The sequence below is a fragment of the Antechinus flavipes genome, chromosome 3 (assembly GCF_016432865.1).
Source record: "Antechinus flavipes isolate AdamAnt ecotype Samford, QLD, Australia chromosome 3, AdamAnt_v2, whole genome shotgun sequence".
Classification (NCBI taxonomy): Eukaryota; Metazoa; Chordata; class Mammalia; order Dasyuromorphia; family Dasyuridae; genus Antechinus; species Antechinus flavipes.
The window spans coordinates 636,660,708-636,675,551 of NC_067400.1; the positions used below are offsets into that span (position 1 = coordinate 636,660,708).

General features: G+C 41.6%; 1 long non-coding RNA gene across 1 annotated transcript; it reads right to left on the minus strand.

Annotated features, from left to right (window-relative positions):
- Positions 1 to 490: 490 nt before the first annotated feature.
- On the minus strand, positions 491 to 2,311 carry LOC127556954 (uncharacterized). Its single transcript, XR_007952579.1, has 2 exons — positions 2,091 to 2,311; positions 491 to 1,255 (listed from the first exon to the last, which is right to left on the minus strand). It is a non-coding gene; the product is annotated as an uncharacterized LOC127556954 (long non-coding RNA).
- Between the last annotated feature and the right edge of the window lie 12,533 nt (positions 2,312 to 14,844).

Consider the following 14,844-nt stretch of genomic DNA (forward strand, 5'->3'; position numbering starts at 1 on the left):
CTGCAACCTTCCTTTTTCCTTGTCTACAGCCAAAGTGACTCTTGCTCGTCTTACTCCACCCCCAGTCCCTCCTACAATTCTCTGTATACACCAATCATCGAGCCAGCACAGAAGAGTGCTAAGGACCAATTTCCAACCATATGCCCATAGAGTATTGTCCAATTGGTAGTTAGCCTCAAGTGCTTGGGTGTCCTGACTTCAGTGCATTGACTCAAGAGTTTCAGCCCTCTACATCTCCTGCTTTCTTTTGTTTTAGAACACAGGTAGTCTTGCCATCCCTGACTTCTCAGGGAGGTGAGAACCCCAAAATGAGGTGATCACACCCTCCCTGACTTCTCAGGAAAGGAAGTGAAAACACCAAAAAAGAGGTGATCATTCTCCCCGACTTCTCAGGAGGGGAGGTGAAAGTACTGAAAAGGAGATGATCATGCCCTCCCTGACATCTCAGGGAGATGAAAAACACCAAAGGAAAGTGGGGATTGCGAACAGGTTTCTGGGCTGAAGGGTTTTATTAGAAACAGGTATGCACAAACCCATCAGCATGGGAGGTATTACACAAGCACATATCAATATTGCACAGGCTAGTAGTGATGACTCTCCGCACAACCACTGCAGGCTCAAGGTGGTGCAACAAACATCAATTGTACATGCAAGTAGTGATATAACAAACAATATGAATCACTATAGTGTTGTAAAAGATTTCCACAAGTTCTAAAAGAAGGGTATGTAAACAACAGTCACACATACGCCTTCTTCAGCAGCCAAGAGATAGTCCAAAATCAATCTATTGTGCATTGCTTAACATGTCATGGGATCCAATGATTCGCACAAGTTTTTGAAGTCCTGCAACAGTCTTTTCATATCTCAGAGAATCCAGTGATTCCTGAGAGTTTTGCAGTTCTACAATTGTTGATGTCCACAAGTCAAACGCCATAACTGCCGTGCTCATTCAGTGGTGAGCACAGTCAGCAATGGAACCACCAGATGTTTCTTGGGTCTTCTTCCTTTCAAGGTGTGCTCCATCTCTCTCTGATGGACAAGGTGAATATGGCACATTGGCACCCATCTGATTCCTTCTCCATTTGTGGAGATAACAGCAAACCCTCTCCCCCAAGCAGTTAACATATCTGGTCCCTTCCATTCACCACTTTCTGGGCCTCTCCACATCACCTGGCGATTAAAGATAATGGAGAGGCTCGCACTGGACACTGCCCTTCCGGTGGGTTATAAAACCTGCCTGCCAGAGCCAATGCACCTTGTCAAACATCAAGAAATAGTATAAAGAGCTAGATTTACAAGTTCTTTAGGGTTGTCTGTGGCTCCCCCTTACTTTTGTTTTCAGAGGAGCATCTTAATGTCTCTGTTTCTCTTCTCTACTATTGCCTGTAGTTGAGGATTAAAAGGTATGCTAGTGGTATGTAAAATCTTACACTGCGCACAAAAGTGTGCAAAATGTTCAGAAGTATATGCAGGTCCATTGTCTGTTTTCCTTGCTTGTGGCACACCCATAATTGCAAATGATTGTATAAGGAATTCAGTGACCACTCAGGCTGTCTCTTTTGCTGCTGATATTGTAAAAGTGAATCCTGAAAAGGTGTCTACCACAACATGGAAAAAAGACAGAGGACCAAAAGATTTATAATGGGTCAAATCCATTTGCCACATTTCAATGGGTCTCAAACCACAAGGGTTCTTCTCTGGAGGCAGTGTAGGAGCATGGAAGGGAAGGCAAGGTGTACAGGTTTTTACTATGCTCCTACCTTCCTCTCTTGTTATTCCAAATTATAAGCGTAAAGCTCGAGCAGCCTGATGATATTTAGAATGAGATTCTTGGGCTGCCTTTCAAAGTGTGCTCCATCTCTTTCTGAGGGACAAGGTGAATATGGCTCATTGGCACCCATCTGATTCCTTCTCCATTTGTGGAGATACAAACAAACCCTCTCCCCCAAGCAGTTAACATATCGGGTCCCTTCCATTCACCACTTTCTGGGCCTCTCCACATCACCTGGCGATTAAAGATAATGGAGAGGCTCGCACTGGACACTGCCCTTCCGGTGGGTTATAAAACCTGCCAGCCAGAGCCAATGCACCTTGTCAAACATCAAGAAATAGTATAAAGAGCTAGATTTACAAGTTCTCTAGGGTTGTCTGTGGCTCCCCCTTACTTTTGTTTTCAGAGGAGCATCTTAATGTCTCTGTTTCTCTTCTCTACTATTGCCTGTAGTTGAGGATTAAAAGGTATGCTAGTGGTGTGTAAAATCTTACACTGTGCACAAAAGTGTGCAAAATGTTTAGAAGTATATGCAGGTCCATTGTCTGTTTTCCTTGCTTGTGGCGCACCCATAATTGCAAATGCTTGTATAAGGAATTCAGTGACCACTCAGGCTGTCTCTTTTGCTGCTGATATTGTAAAAGTGAATCCTGAAAAGGTGTCTACCACAACATGGAAAAAAGACAGAGGACCAAAAGATTTATAATGGGTCAAATCCATTTGCCACATTTCAATGGGTCTCAAACCACAAGGGTTCTTCTCTGGAGGCAGTGTAGGAGCATGGAAGGGAAGGCAAGGTGTACAGGTTTTTACTATGCTCCTACCTCCTCTCTTGTTATTCCAAATTATAAGCGTAAAGCTCGAGCAGCCTGATGATATTTAGAATGAGATTCTTGGGCTGCCTTTCAAAGTGTGCTCCATCTCTTTCTGAGGGACAATGTGAATATGGCTCATTGGCACCCATCTGATTCCTTCTCCATTTGTGGAGATACAAACAAACCCTCTCCCCCAAGCAGTTAACATATCGGGTCCCTTCCATTCACCACTTTCTGGGCCTCTCCACATCACCTGGCGATTAAAGATAATGGAGAGGCTCGCACTGGACATTGCCCTTCTGGTGGGTTATAAAACCTGCCTGCCACAGCCAATGCACCTTGTCAAACATCAAGAAGTAGTATAAAGAGCTAGATTTACAAGTTCTCTAGGGTTGCCTGTCCACTGTGTGAGTGGACCTGCAAGATATCAATCTTACCTGGATGCTTTCTCACTTGCTCTTGAAGTTCCTAAAAGAGCTGATATATATTAGAGGCTACAAATTTTATTTGGGCTATGGCAATTTTTTGTACCACACCTACTGAACAGGCTAAATCAGATACTCTATTTATATCTCCTGGATAATAAGTAAGAGCTAGAATGATCACATACAATTCATTCTGCTGAGTGGACTGAAAAGGAATTCTGAGTACTCTCTTTACAGTTAAGTCACAAGAGTATACAGCACAAATATTCCGTTTGGATGCATCTGTAAAGAGAGTTGGTCCTTTAAGAGGACCTTTAAAAACCTTTTCTTCAAGAATCCACTGTCAATTATGTAATAGTCTGGTTCTCTTTAATGGAGTCCCGTGTGTAAAATTTGGATCCATAGCTAATAAAATTTGCCACTCTGGGATGGTTTCACAGCAGACATTAATTTGTGCATTAGTATAAAGGTGTATATCTTATCCCAGTTAACTGTACTGCTCGCTCAATGGCTTTTAATAAAATTCTAGCCATAGGCATTGGGTAAAGATTAAGAGTTTGTTCTGGTTGTGTTGGGAAGTTCACCCACTCTATCACACACTGTCTGCTTGATGAAGGACTGCTGTGGGTGCCTCTTGTGTAGCAAAAACGGATATTTCCAAGGGTTTTTGAATGACATTCAACCACATTGGATAAAGTCAGTTCAAGTTCTCTGAAAGACTTGTGAGCTTTTTTTGTAAGCTGGCGTGATGAGTTTAAAACAGTGTCTCTCCTTAAAGTGTCATTTAATGGTTGTAATTGATAGGTAGTCAATCCTAACCCTCGACACATCCCTTAGATAAGAGCTGTAGTCAGGCAGAAAGTCTTCCCATAGTCATTACGTTCTTAAGATCTTTCACAGTATGGATAATCTGATGTCAAATGAGGTCTATCTTCCAACTGTCTGGAATTGTCTGTTTGATTTCAGACCTCCTGTCCCAACCTGAAAGAGATAAAAATGTAAATATTCCATTTCCTGCTGCATTACACTTAATCATATCTCCTATCGCCTCAATCAATAAAGATGATCAAATAATAAAATATACAACATAGGACACATTAGTTTTGTGTACTATAATGAGCTTTTACACTTTAAAATAAGCTTCTATACCAACACTACAAGAAAGTCTAAGATAGAAAAGAAACTCTCACATTAATCAAATCATTCATACCAGCACTTTTCTGATTAAAAAAATCAACAGGTTCTATTGGGGAATGTCTAAGATACATTCCTCTAACACAATATTACCTCACTTTAAAAAATGACAAATATGAAGATTCAGCGAAGCAAGGAAAGACTTAGGTGAAGTATTACAGGGAAATAAGAAGAGTAAACAAAATATACGATGACAACAAAAATACAACATAATATGTAATTATAAGGACAAAGGATGGTCCCAGAGTAGAGCTGAGAACATGTACCTCCCTCCCTTCATGGCAGAAGTGGAAGATTCCCAGTATGGAACAATGTATACGTATATTAAATAAAGAGGTGACAATTTGTTAGTTTTCAATTCGTTTCTTTTTTTTTTTTTTTAAACTTATAAGGAAAAGCTTGTTTAATAGGGGAGTAGGAAGAGGTATATTTAGAAATAATTGTGAAGTAAAAATAAAATAGATTAAATGGTGCAAGATTCCTTGAAGGATATAATGCAAGTCTTTTTTTTAATTAGAAAACTAGTAAATATGTATTTATTCAGAAAATATTATTAGAGAAGTGGCTACTTGTCAGGTATGTTAAGGTGAGGTCTCCTCTCTCGTATGCATTAGCATAGATGTTTGCCGAGGTCCCTTCCAATTCTGAAATTAAGTATCAGGGCAGGGCAGGCAGAAGAGGTAAACTAATGCTTATTAAATGGGTTTGTTACTCTTGTGGCAGCAAAGAACAAGTTGGGGGGTTCCATAAACAGTGAAATGCTCCAGACATTCATTTTTCCACATATGTTCATGTCTTCAAGTCCTAGAACACTGGAGGAACTCTTGGATGAGAATCTGAATCACTTAAAAGAGTCTGGCCTAGATCCACGCAGGGAAGAACCTGTAGATAAAAAATGCCTAGTGTCCACACCCTAACATGCAGCTAGATGGGCAACATTCAGAATTCATCCAACAGTGCCATTTTAAAGCTTAGAACTACAGTTTTTGTATAACTATGTATACATATCTTGGATTTAACATATACTTTTACGTATTTGACATGTATGGGACTACCTGCCATATAGGGGAGGAGTGGGAGGAAGGAGAGGAAAAGGTGGAACAGAAGGTTTTGCAAGGGTCAAAGTTGAACAATTACCCATGCATATGTTTTGTAAATAAAAAGCTAAAATAAAAAAAAATAAATTTTAAACTAGTTTTTGGGACCTTTTATATTTATTCATATCTTAGAAGGATGGACACTGCAAAAGGGTAATAAGTTGTTCTAATAACTGAAAAGGAGAAAAGGCTGAAATGCCTTTGGGAAATGAAACGTCCCCTTAATGTCCCCGGACTCTCTCCCTGACACAAAGATTCATATCTTACATACAAATATTCTACACAGGTGTTGATGACACATATAAGAAGAATTTCAAGTATTACATATATAAAGTCACTCTATCAAAGGCCTTTGATTTCATTAAGTGTGAAAACTACTTTCCTCCACCAATACTGGCTGCAACTCATCTAGAATTTTAGAGTTTTACTTACCGAAGGTTGAGAAAGAATCACTGATAAGGCTCATACTCACATAGTTACCATCAGAGGTAAGGCATAGAGCATTACTAAATTCACAAGGAAAGATTAAAAATTTGTCAGAGAAACTGCCTGCCTATAACGGATAAATGGTCCAAGAATATAAAGAGAAAAATCCAAATGGGAAAAGAAACACAAATTTAAAAGCCAAATGAAAAATCACTCAAACCTTACTAATCAATCAACTGACCATGAATTGGAACAATTGCCCCCAAATGCGGTTTAACAACATGACGTGATTCCAGTGCAGGAAGAAAAGCAGCCTTTGTCACTGGGGCCGCCAGGGCTCCTCCCGGATCCAGCCGCTTTTCTGACCCCGAGGCCCTGCGGGATTATACAAAGAGGGGTCAGTCCGCCAGGGCCGGGCTCGGTGCTAAGCGTGAACTACACGCACACATGCGCACACACAGGCCCGCATAGATGGGAGACAGAGGGAAGGGGGAGGAATAATTAGCAGCGGGAAGGTCCGGAATAAGGGGATGGGAAAGGAGTCCCGCAGAAGCTTTTCTGCAGTAGCTGTCCCGAAAAAGGAGTCCCGCGGAAGCTTTTCTGCGGTAGCTGCCCCGAAAAAGGAGTCCCGCGGAAGCTTTTCTGCGGTAGCTGTCCCGAAAAAGGAGTCCCGCGGAAGCTTTTCTGCGGTAGCTGCCCCGAAAAAGGAGTCCCGCGGGAGCTTTTCTGCGGTAGCTGCCCCGAAAAAGGAGTCCCGCGGAAGCTTTTCTGCGGTAGCTGCCCCGAAAAAGGAGTCCCGCGGAAGCTTTTCTGCGGTACTGTCCCGAAAAAGGGGTCCCGCGGAAGCTTTTCTGCGGTAGCTTTCCCGAAAAAGGAGTCCCGCGGAAGCTTTTCTGCGGTAGCTGCCCCGAAAAAGGAGTCCCTTGGGGGGAGACGGACTGGCGGGGGCGGAGGTGGGGGGGAAACAATGGAGAAAATGGCAGGAACAGAGATGGGAGTTTAAATGAATGTTCCGCCCCCGAGGAAAGCCAGACCCCCGCACCTTTCCGTGACTCCCCACAGGGACCCCTCCCCTTTGGGCCCCGCATGCAGGGCGGGCAGGGTGTTGGCTGACGCGCCGCTGACTGGCGGGACTGGCGCCAGATCCCAAGGTCGTTGGTCCCAAAAGAGCCCCGGCCCCAGGACCTCTGAAGGGGGAGCCCCCACTTACCGAGGAAGAGTCAGGGGGGACGGAGCCTGGCGGCCATTTCTCCTCCTCGGAGCCTCACCTGGAGAGGGAGCGATAAAGGGGCAGGAAGGAGGTTCTCATCCCTGTGACTGCCCCGACACCGAGCCCGGAGGGGCCTGGGAGGAGAGGGGTCACTCGGGCTCCGGAGGGAGCGGCTCTGGGGGGGGAGCGGGAAGCCCGGGAAGGGGGGCCCGCAGGGAGGAACCAAAGCGGGGAGGTGCGGGGGGAAGGTCTTCGGGAGGCGGCTCCAAGGTCTAGGCGAGAAGAGCGAAGGGAGCACGGACCGGGGCGGTTCCCACGATGCTAGAGCGGCCCTTACAGGCTTCCGCACCACAAGCGGCGCCTTCAGCAGCGCCTCCTCTGCGGCGACTCTGCGGCGATGGCAGGATTCCCGGCAGGGGGAGAGCGCTAGAGCCCCAACTTCCGGTTCCGGGAAAGCACGTGAAGGGAACCACGTGGGATGCCAAGTTCTGCCCCCTGCGGCCACGCGGCCTTTTGGGTTATGGCTTCCTCCCAGAATGCTCTCTGGCCCTAAGAGCTTCAAGGGAGGCGGGAATTCAGAGATCTCACACTAAACCCTGAAATTTCCCAAACGTGGGAACTCCAGTGAGTAAAGGGGCAACAAGCAGCAGCATTGAATGAATTCCTTCTACTCAGTCCCTTGTTTCAGGTTCTGGCCCAAAACACCTTCTTGTGAGATCGGATCGATCATCTATCGCCTCTAACGAGTCAGCAGCTTGTAAAGATTCCAACATTTCTACTCAGCAAAATTAGCGGCAAAAATGTTAGTATGTGTTTCTTTCTCAAAGGAAGACTTTTGGATAATTCCTGTTGTTGAGAAAGGAGGGTGAGAGATCCCCAGTTGGTGCCTCAGGTTTTTGTGAAAGAACTCGCAGTCCTGATCTGCTGGCCAGGTTTGTGGCGGAAAATGGATTTATTACACTGAGAAACAGCTTCCCTCGGGGCCAAACCCAGAAAGAATTAGCAAAGCTTTGGGGACAGAGTGTTTTTTAATTCGCCTTCTTAAGTTTTGAGGTTAGGGACAATAAGGGCTAATTTTCAATTTAATAAAGGGTGGTGATTATTCCCCAGGCCAAGCTCTCCAATTGAATTGAGATCCCCATGAGTGTTTCCCCTAGGAACAAGAGGTAGGGCCCCTCCCATAGGAGTGTTTAGATTTTAAGGTTTCTCTAACCCAGGTCCACACCCACCCCCAAGATCAGTTTACATCTATATAATTTTAAAGAATTGTTTCTGAACAATTTAACCTATAATTTGGGTTCAAAAAACTTTTGCCACATTTATGTATCATATACATACATAAAAATAAATATATACATGCATGTTTATAGACATATAGACATATATATGCATGTATCTAAAACAACAAATTATCAAATTCTCGCTAGTTATAAACTTTATCCACATTACAGAGTTTTCAAGTGAGGTAACTTGGTTTTAGCTCCTTCAGTTAATGAATTTTTTTTTTGGATTCATGAATTTTCTTAACACTTAACCACAAGGCCAAATAGTAGAATAAATTCTGACACCATAAACATTGTTTTAAGACAGAGATATGTAAGGGATTACACCTGGTTCAATTTCCCAAATGGTATCACGCAAAATCCCAATTATAACTTTACCTATTAGTATATTCTTAAGGGCCAGTTATTCCAAGAATTGCGTATCATGGGCTCCATTATTCACAACAATTAGCTGGCAAAGTGTTGTATATTGTTAGATTTAAAATTTCCCTAATCATTCCATTGAAATTCACACTTTAATTTAGTACGGAGCAAGGTTCTACAATCTCAGAAAGAACCTATTGCTATTCAATGTCTCTGTAAATTGTTCCGTATTTACTTTAAAATGTTTCTTCGTTTTCCCCAATGTTAACAAAGTTTCTCATGTATTTCTCTTTTAAACAAAATCAAAAATTTTCCTTCAACCTCTTTGTTTACATATTTAAACATACAGTTCTTTTATATTCATTTATCAAGTAGTGTCATCAGTTCTTCTATTCATCCCAAACCCTGATATTTTTGATAAATTCTCAAATCCTCTTATTCCTTATAAATGCAATCAGTATTAATAAGCCTTCGGGTCTAGAACATACCTTATTTAACACTGGAAAAATACTACAGCAAAACCCTGTGGATGTCCATGTATAGTGAAAAGGTTAATTCTCCATAGCCAGAATAGCAAATGAATAAAATTGCATCTTTAATTATCCCTCGGTGTAGAAGTAGATTTTTTAGTTCTGAAAAAACTTCTTACATGCAAGTTATTACTCCCCCTGCTCCCAGATAAGGTATTGTTGGAATTAGTGGGCTTATCCAAATTAACAAGGCAACTGAATATATATTGTACTATCTAAACTGGATGATGGGAAGCCTGAGTCAATCAAAATCACACAAACCAGCTAATTCTTGATTCAAATATCAAGTATTAGGGAATGTTCCCAATTTCCTTGGCCATGGAGTGATGCCAAAAGAACTTTAGATGCTAAGAGAAGTATACCATCACAACTGTTTTCAAAAGGATCTTTTCTTCAATAGTCTCTTAGTTGTTTCATTATTTATACTTTTTGTAAAATAGAGGACGATTTAGTCAATGAGCATTTTTATGATAAAAATACGTTACGTTTCCTTAGTGGGAAACAAACAAACAAAAAAAAGAGCTAATAACCATCCTCAAAAATATTACTTCTGGAGATGGAGCCTTGATGGTGAAGTAAAGGTAGAAACTCTCCCCTAAACAGTTCCCAATTCCTTTAAATGATGGCTCTAAACAAGTTTGAGAGCATAAGAACATACACAAAAAAAGAGGGAATAGAACATTTTCCAGCCAAAGACAACTCAGAAGGTCAGCAGGAAAGATCTGTGGCACCAAGTGGAAGTCCAGCATGCAGTCCTGGTAAAGGTCACATCAAAACAGCCTGGCCCCGAGTCCAATCCCACCTATTTCACGGCGGTAAATCGGGAACGGGCCAAGGAACCTGGGAATCAGCACCAGTACTGGTGACTTCCAGTCCTTTCAGCCCAGAGACACCAAAGACAAATTGGAAGGCCATCAGGAAAGGTCTGTAGACTCAGGGTGGGAGTCCAGTAAACTGTCCTGGCACAACAGTATCAGCACAGAACTGACCTAGCTCCACTCCCAGCCCTGGGCCTACACCAGCAAAGAATGTACAGAGCCAGAGACCTGTGAATCGGCAGCCACACTGGTGGTGTGGCCAGAGACACCAAAGAAAACCTGCAAGCTTTGTAGGAAAAGTTTGTTTGTAGGATTAGAGGGTCCTGAGAAACCAGCAAACCAAGAGTGAGAACCAAGAGTGGGTGTGAGCAGTGGTGGTGGCGGCATCTGGAGGCCTCGGCTCATAGGATTTCTCTTTGTTGGACTGAGGAAGGAGCGAGTCGCTTTAGCACACTAGATCTTATAGCTACAGTGAGGTAGGGACATTCTTAACAATTCCAGAACAGAAAAGAGTGCTCATGATCTAGTCCGTAGAAGGATCTCTGAAAAGAGCTGCACAAAACCCCTGAAACTTGGGACAGAAGCCTATTTTTAAAAAGAGTTAAAAGTCAAGTGAGAGGCTAGAAATGAACAGACCACAGGAAAAATTTCTGGCCATTGAAAGTTATTATGGTGATGAGGAAGATCAAAAATATACTCAGAAGATCCAAATTAAAAGCTCCTACATCCAAAGCTTCCAAGAAAAATAGGAATTAGAGTCAGGCTTTGGAAGAGCTCAAAAGGGATTTTGAAAATCAAGTAAGAGGACTTCCGTTAAGATGGCGGAGAGGAGGCTCACAGTTGCATAAGCTCCGCGCTTTCTCTCACTATCCACTTCATTACAAGCCTCTGAATCAATGCTTGACTGAAAAAAACCCACAAATAGTTACCAAGACAAGCCATCCTTGAGATCCGCCAAGAAAGGTCTGTCTTTACTGGAGGGCTGGGGCGGTTTTAGATCGGGCGCAGGCGGCGGGCAGCGGCAGTGAGAGCACGGGAGCAGACTGGAGAGGGGGTGGAGAGTGATCGTAGCCGTCTCTGCGGGGAGAGCTTCGCTACAGGTTTGGAACCTGCAGCAAGTCAACAGCCCAGCAGAGAAGCTAAAAACACCGGGGCTGAAGAACACAACCGCAAACAGCTGGAGTCTCTCAAGACCTGGCCGCCCCCCCCTTCCCCCCCTCAGTGACTCAGCACGCTTTGGGATCTCAGAGCGCAGGCGCAGCACAGTCCTGCTAGTGCTTCACTGCTGCCCCCTGCAGTCTGTAGAGGAAGCTCGATAACACACCCAGCCCCCCCCCCAAAGAAAGACTCCAGTTTTTTCTGTTTTTCTTTGGTAGTTTGTCTCTGATTAATAGACAGAATGAGCAAGAAGCTGAAGAGGACTTTAACCCTTGACAGCTTCTACACAGATAGAGAGCAGACTCTAAATCCTGAGGAGACTAAAAACAGGCAGTCCCCAGGTGATTCCCCAAAGGAGGAGATCGTCTGTTCCTCAGCACAGATGAACCTCATAGAAGTGATTAAAAAGGCTCTCACAAGGGAGCTAGAAGAAAAATGGGAAAAGAGCCTGGAGAAGTCAGTTAAAGAGAGAGTGGATAAAGAAGTAAAATCCTTGAAAAATAGGATTAGTGAACTGGAAACAGAAAACAGCTCTCTAAAAAACAAAATTGGCGAAATGGAGAAAAATTCCACAGAACAAAAGAACTCAATTGGACAATTAGAGAAAGATTTTAAAAAAGTGAGTGAAGAGAATACTTCACTGAAAATCAGAATTGAACAAGTGGAATTGAATGACTCGAGGAGACAAGAAGAATCAGTCAAGCAAATCCAAAAAAATCAAACAATGGAGAAAAATGTGAAATACCTTCTGGGGAAGACAACAGACCTGGAAAACAGATCCAGGAGAGACAATCTGAGAATCATTGGACTCCCAGAAAAACATGATGAAAAAAAGAGCCTGGACACTGTCTTCCAGGAAATTATCAAAGAGAACTGCCCAGAAGTCATAGGAACAGAGGAAAAAATAAACATTGAAAGGATTCATCGATCACCCACTGAAAGGGATCCTAAAATCAAAACACCAAGGAATATAGTGGCCAAATGCCAGAACCCTCAGATGAAAGAAAAAATATTGCAAGCGGCTAGAAAAACCCAATTCAAGTATCAAGGAGCCACAATAAGGATCACCCAGGATCTGGCAGCATCCACATTAAAAGATCGAAGGGCCTGGAATATGATATTCCGAAAGGCTAAGGAACTTGGTATGCAACCAAAAATAACTTACCCAGCGAGAATGAGCATCTTTTTCCAGGGAAGAAGATGGACATTCAACGAAGTAAGCGAATTTCATCTATTTCTGATGAAAAAACCAGAACTTAACAAAAAGTTTGATCTACAAATATAGAACTCAAGAGAAATCTAAAAAGGTAAAGATTAATCTTGGGAACTATATTTTGACTATATAGATGTATAAAGAATACATGTATACCTTGTTCTAGAAATTGATGTGGAAAGGACATTGTACCAGAAAAAGGGTAAAGTGGGGTAGTACATCTCATGAAGAGGCATAGGAAACCTATTATATCTGAGAGAAAGAATGGAGGGGGATGAATATAGTGGGTATCTTACTGCCTTCAGAATTGGCTTTAAGTGAAAAATCTTAAGACATATTCAATCTATGGTGAAACTTCTCCCATCTCATTGAAAAGTGAGAAGGGAAAAGTGAAAGGGAAGGAATAAGCTAAGCGGAAGGGAATACGGGAACTGGGAGGGAAAGGGGTAAGATAGGGGGAGGAACTCTAAGGCGGGGGGAGGGACACTAAAAAGGGAGGGCTGTGAGAAGCAAGGGTGCTCACAAGCTTAATACTTGGAAGGGGGGAAAGGGGAAAGAAGGGAGGAAAGCATAAACCGGGGTTAACAAGATGGCAAGTAATACAGAATTGGTCATTCTAACCATAAACGTGAACGGGGTAAACTCCCCCATAAAGAGGAAGCGGTTAGCAGAATGGATTAAAAGCCAGAATCCTACAATATGTTGTTTACAGGAAACACACCTGAAGCGGGGAGATACATGCAGGTTAAAGGTAAAAGGTTGGAGCAAAATCTACTATGCTTCAGGTGAAGTCAAAAAAGCAGGGGTAGCCATCCTGATCTCAGATCAAGCTAAAGCAAAAATTGACCTAATTAAAAGAGATAAGGAAGGACACTATATCTTGCTAAAGGGTAGCATGGATAATGAAGCACTATCTATATTAAACATATATGCACCAAGTGGGGTAGCATCTAAATTCTTAAAAGAGAAACTAAGAGAGCTGCAAGAAGAAATAGACAGTAAAACTATAATAGTGGGAGATCTTAACCTTGCACTCTCAGAATTAGATAAATCAAACCAGAAAATAAATAAGAAAGAAGTCAAAGAGGTAAACAGAATACTAGAAAAGCTTAGATATGATAGATCTCTGGAGAAAATGTAATGGAGACAGAAAGGAATACACTTTCTTTTCAGCAGTTCATGGAACCTATACAAAAATTGACCATATATTAGGACATAAAAACCTCAAACTCAAATGTAGTAAGGCAGAAATAGTAAATGCATCCTTTTCAGACCACGATGCAATGAAAATTACATTCAACAAAAAAGCAGGGGGAAGTAGACCAAAAAATAATTGGAAACTAAATAATCTCATACTAAAGAATGATTGGGTAAAACAGCAAATCATAGACATAATTAATAACTTCACCCAAGAAAACGATAATAATGAGACATCATACCAAAATGTATGGGATGCAGCCAAAGCGGTAATAAGGGGAAATTTCATATCTCTAGAGGCCTATTTGTATAAAATAGAGAAAGAGAAGGTCAATGAATTGGGTTTGCAATAAAAATGCTAGAAAAGGAACAAATTAAAAACCCCCAGTCAAACACTAAACTTGAAATTCTAAAAGTAAAAGGTGAGATCAATAAAATTGAAAGTAAAAAAACTATTGAATTGATTAATAAAACTAAGAGTTGGTTCTATGAAAAAACCAACAAAATAGACAAACCCTTAGTAAATCTGATTAAAAAAAGGAAAGAGGAAAATCAAATTGTTAGTCTTAAAAATGAAAAGGGAGAACTCACCACTAACGAAGAGGAAATTAGAGCAATAATTAGGAGTTACTTTGCCCAACTTTATGCCAATAAATTCGACAACTTAAATGAAATAGAAAAATACCTCCAAAAATACAGCTTGCCCAAACTAACAGAGGAAGAAGTAAATATCCTAAACAGTCCCATCTCAGAAAAAGAAATAGAACAAACTATCAATCAACTCCTAAGAAAAAATCCCCAGGACCAGATGGATTTACATGTGAATTCTACCAAACATTTAAAGAACAATTAACTCCAATGTTATATAAACTATTTGAAAAAATAGGGATTGAAGGAGTCCTACCAAACTCCTTTTATGACACAGATATGGTACTGATACCTAAACCAGGTAGGCTGAAAACAGAGAAAGAAAATTATAGACCAATCTCCCTAATGAATATTGATGCTAAAATCTTAAATAAAATATTAGCAAAAAGATTACAGAAAATTGTCACCAGGATAATACACTATGACCAAGTAGGATTTATACCAGGAATGCAGGGCTGGTTCAATATTAGGAAAACTATTAGCATAATTGACTATATCAATAACCAAACAAACAAAAACCACATGATCATCTCAATAGATGCAGAAAAAGCATTTGATAAAATCCAACATCCATTCCTAATAAAAACACTTGAGAGCATAGGAATAAATGGACTTTTCCTTAAAATAGTCAGGAGCATATATTTAAAACCATCAGTAAGCATCATATGCAATGGGGAAAAACTGGAACCTTTCCCA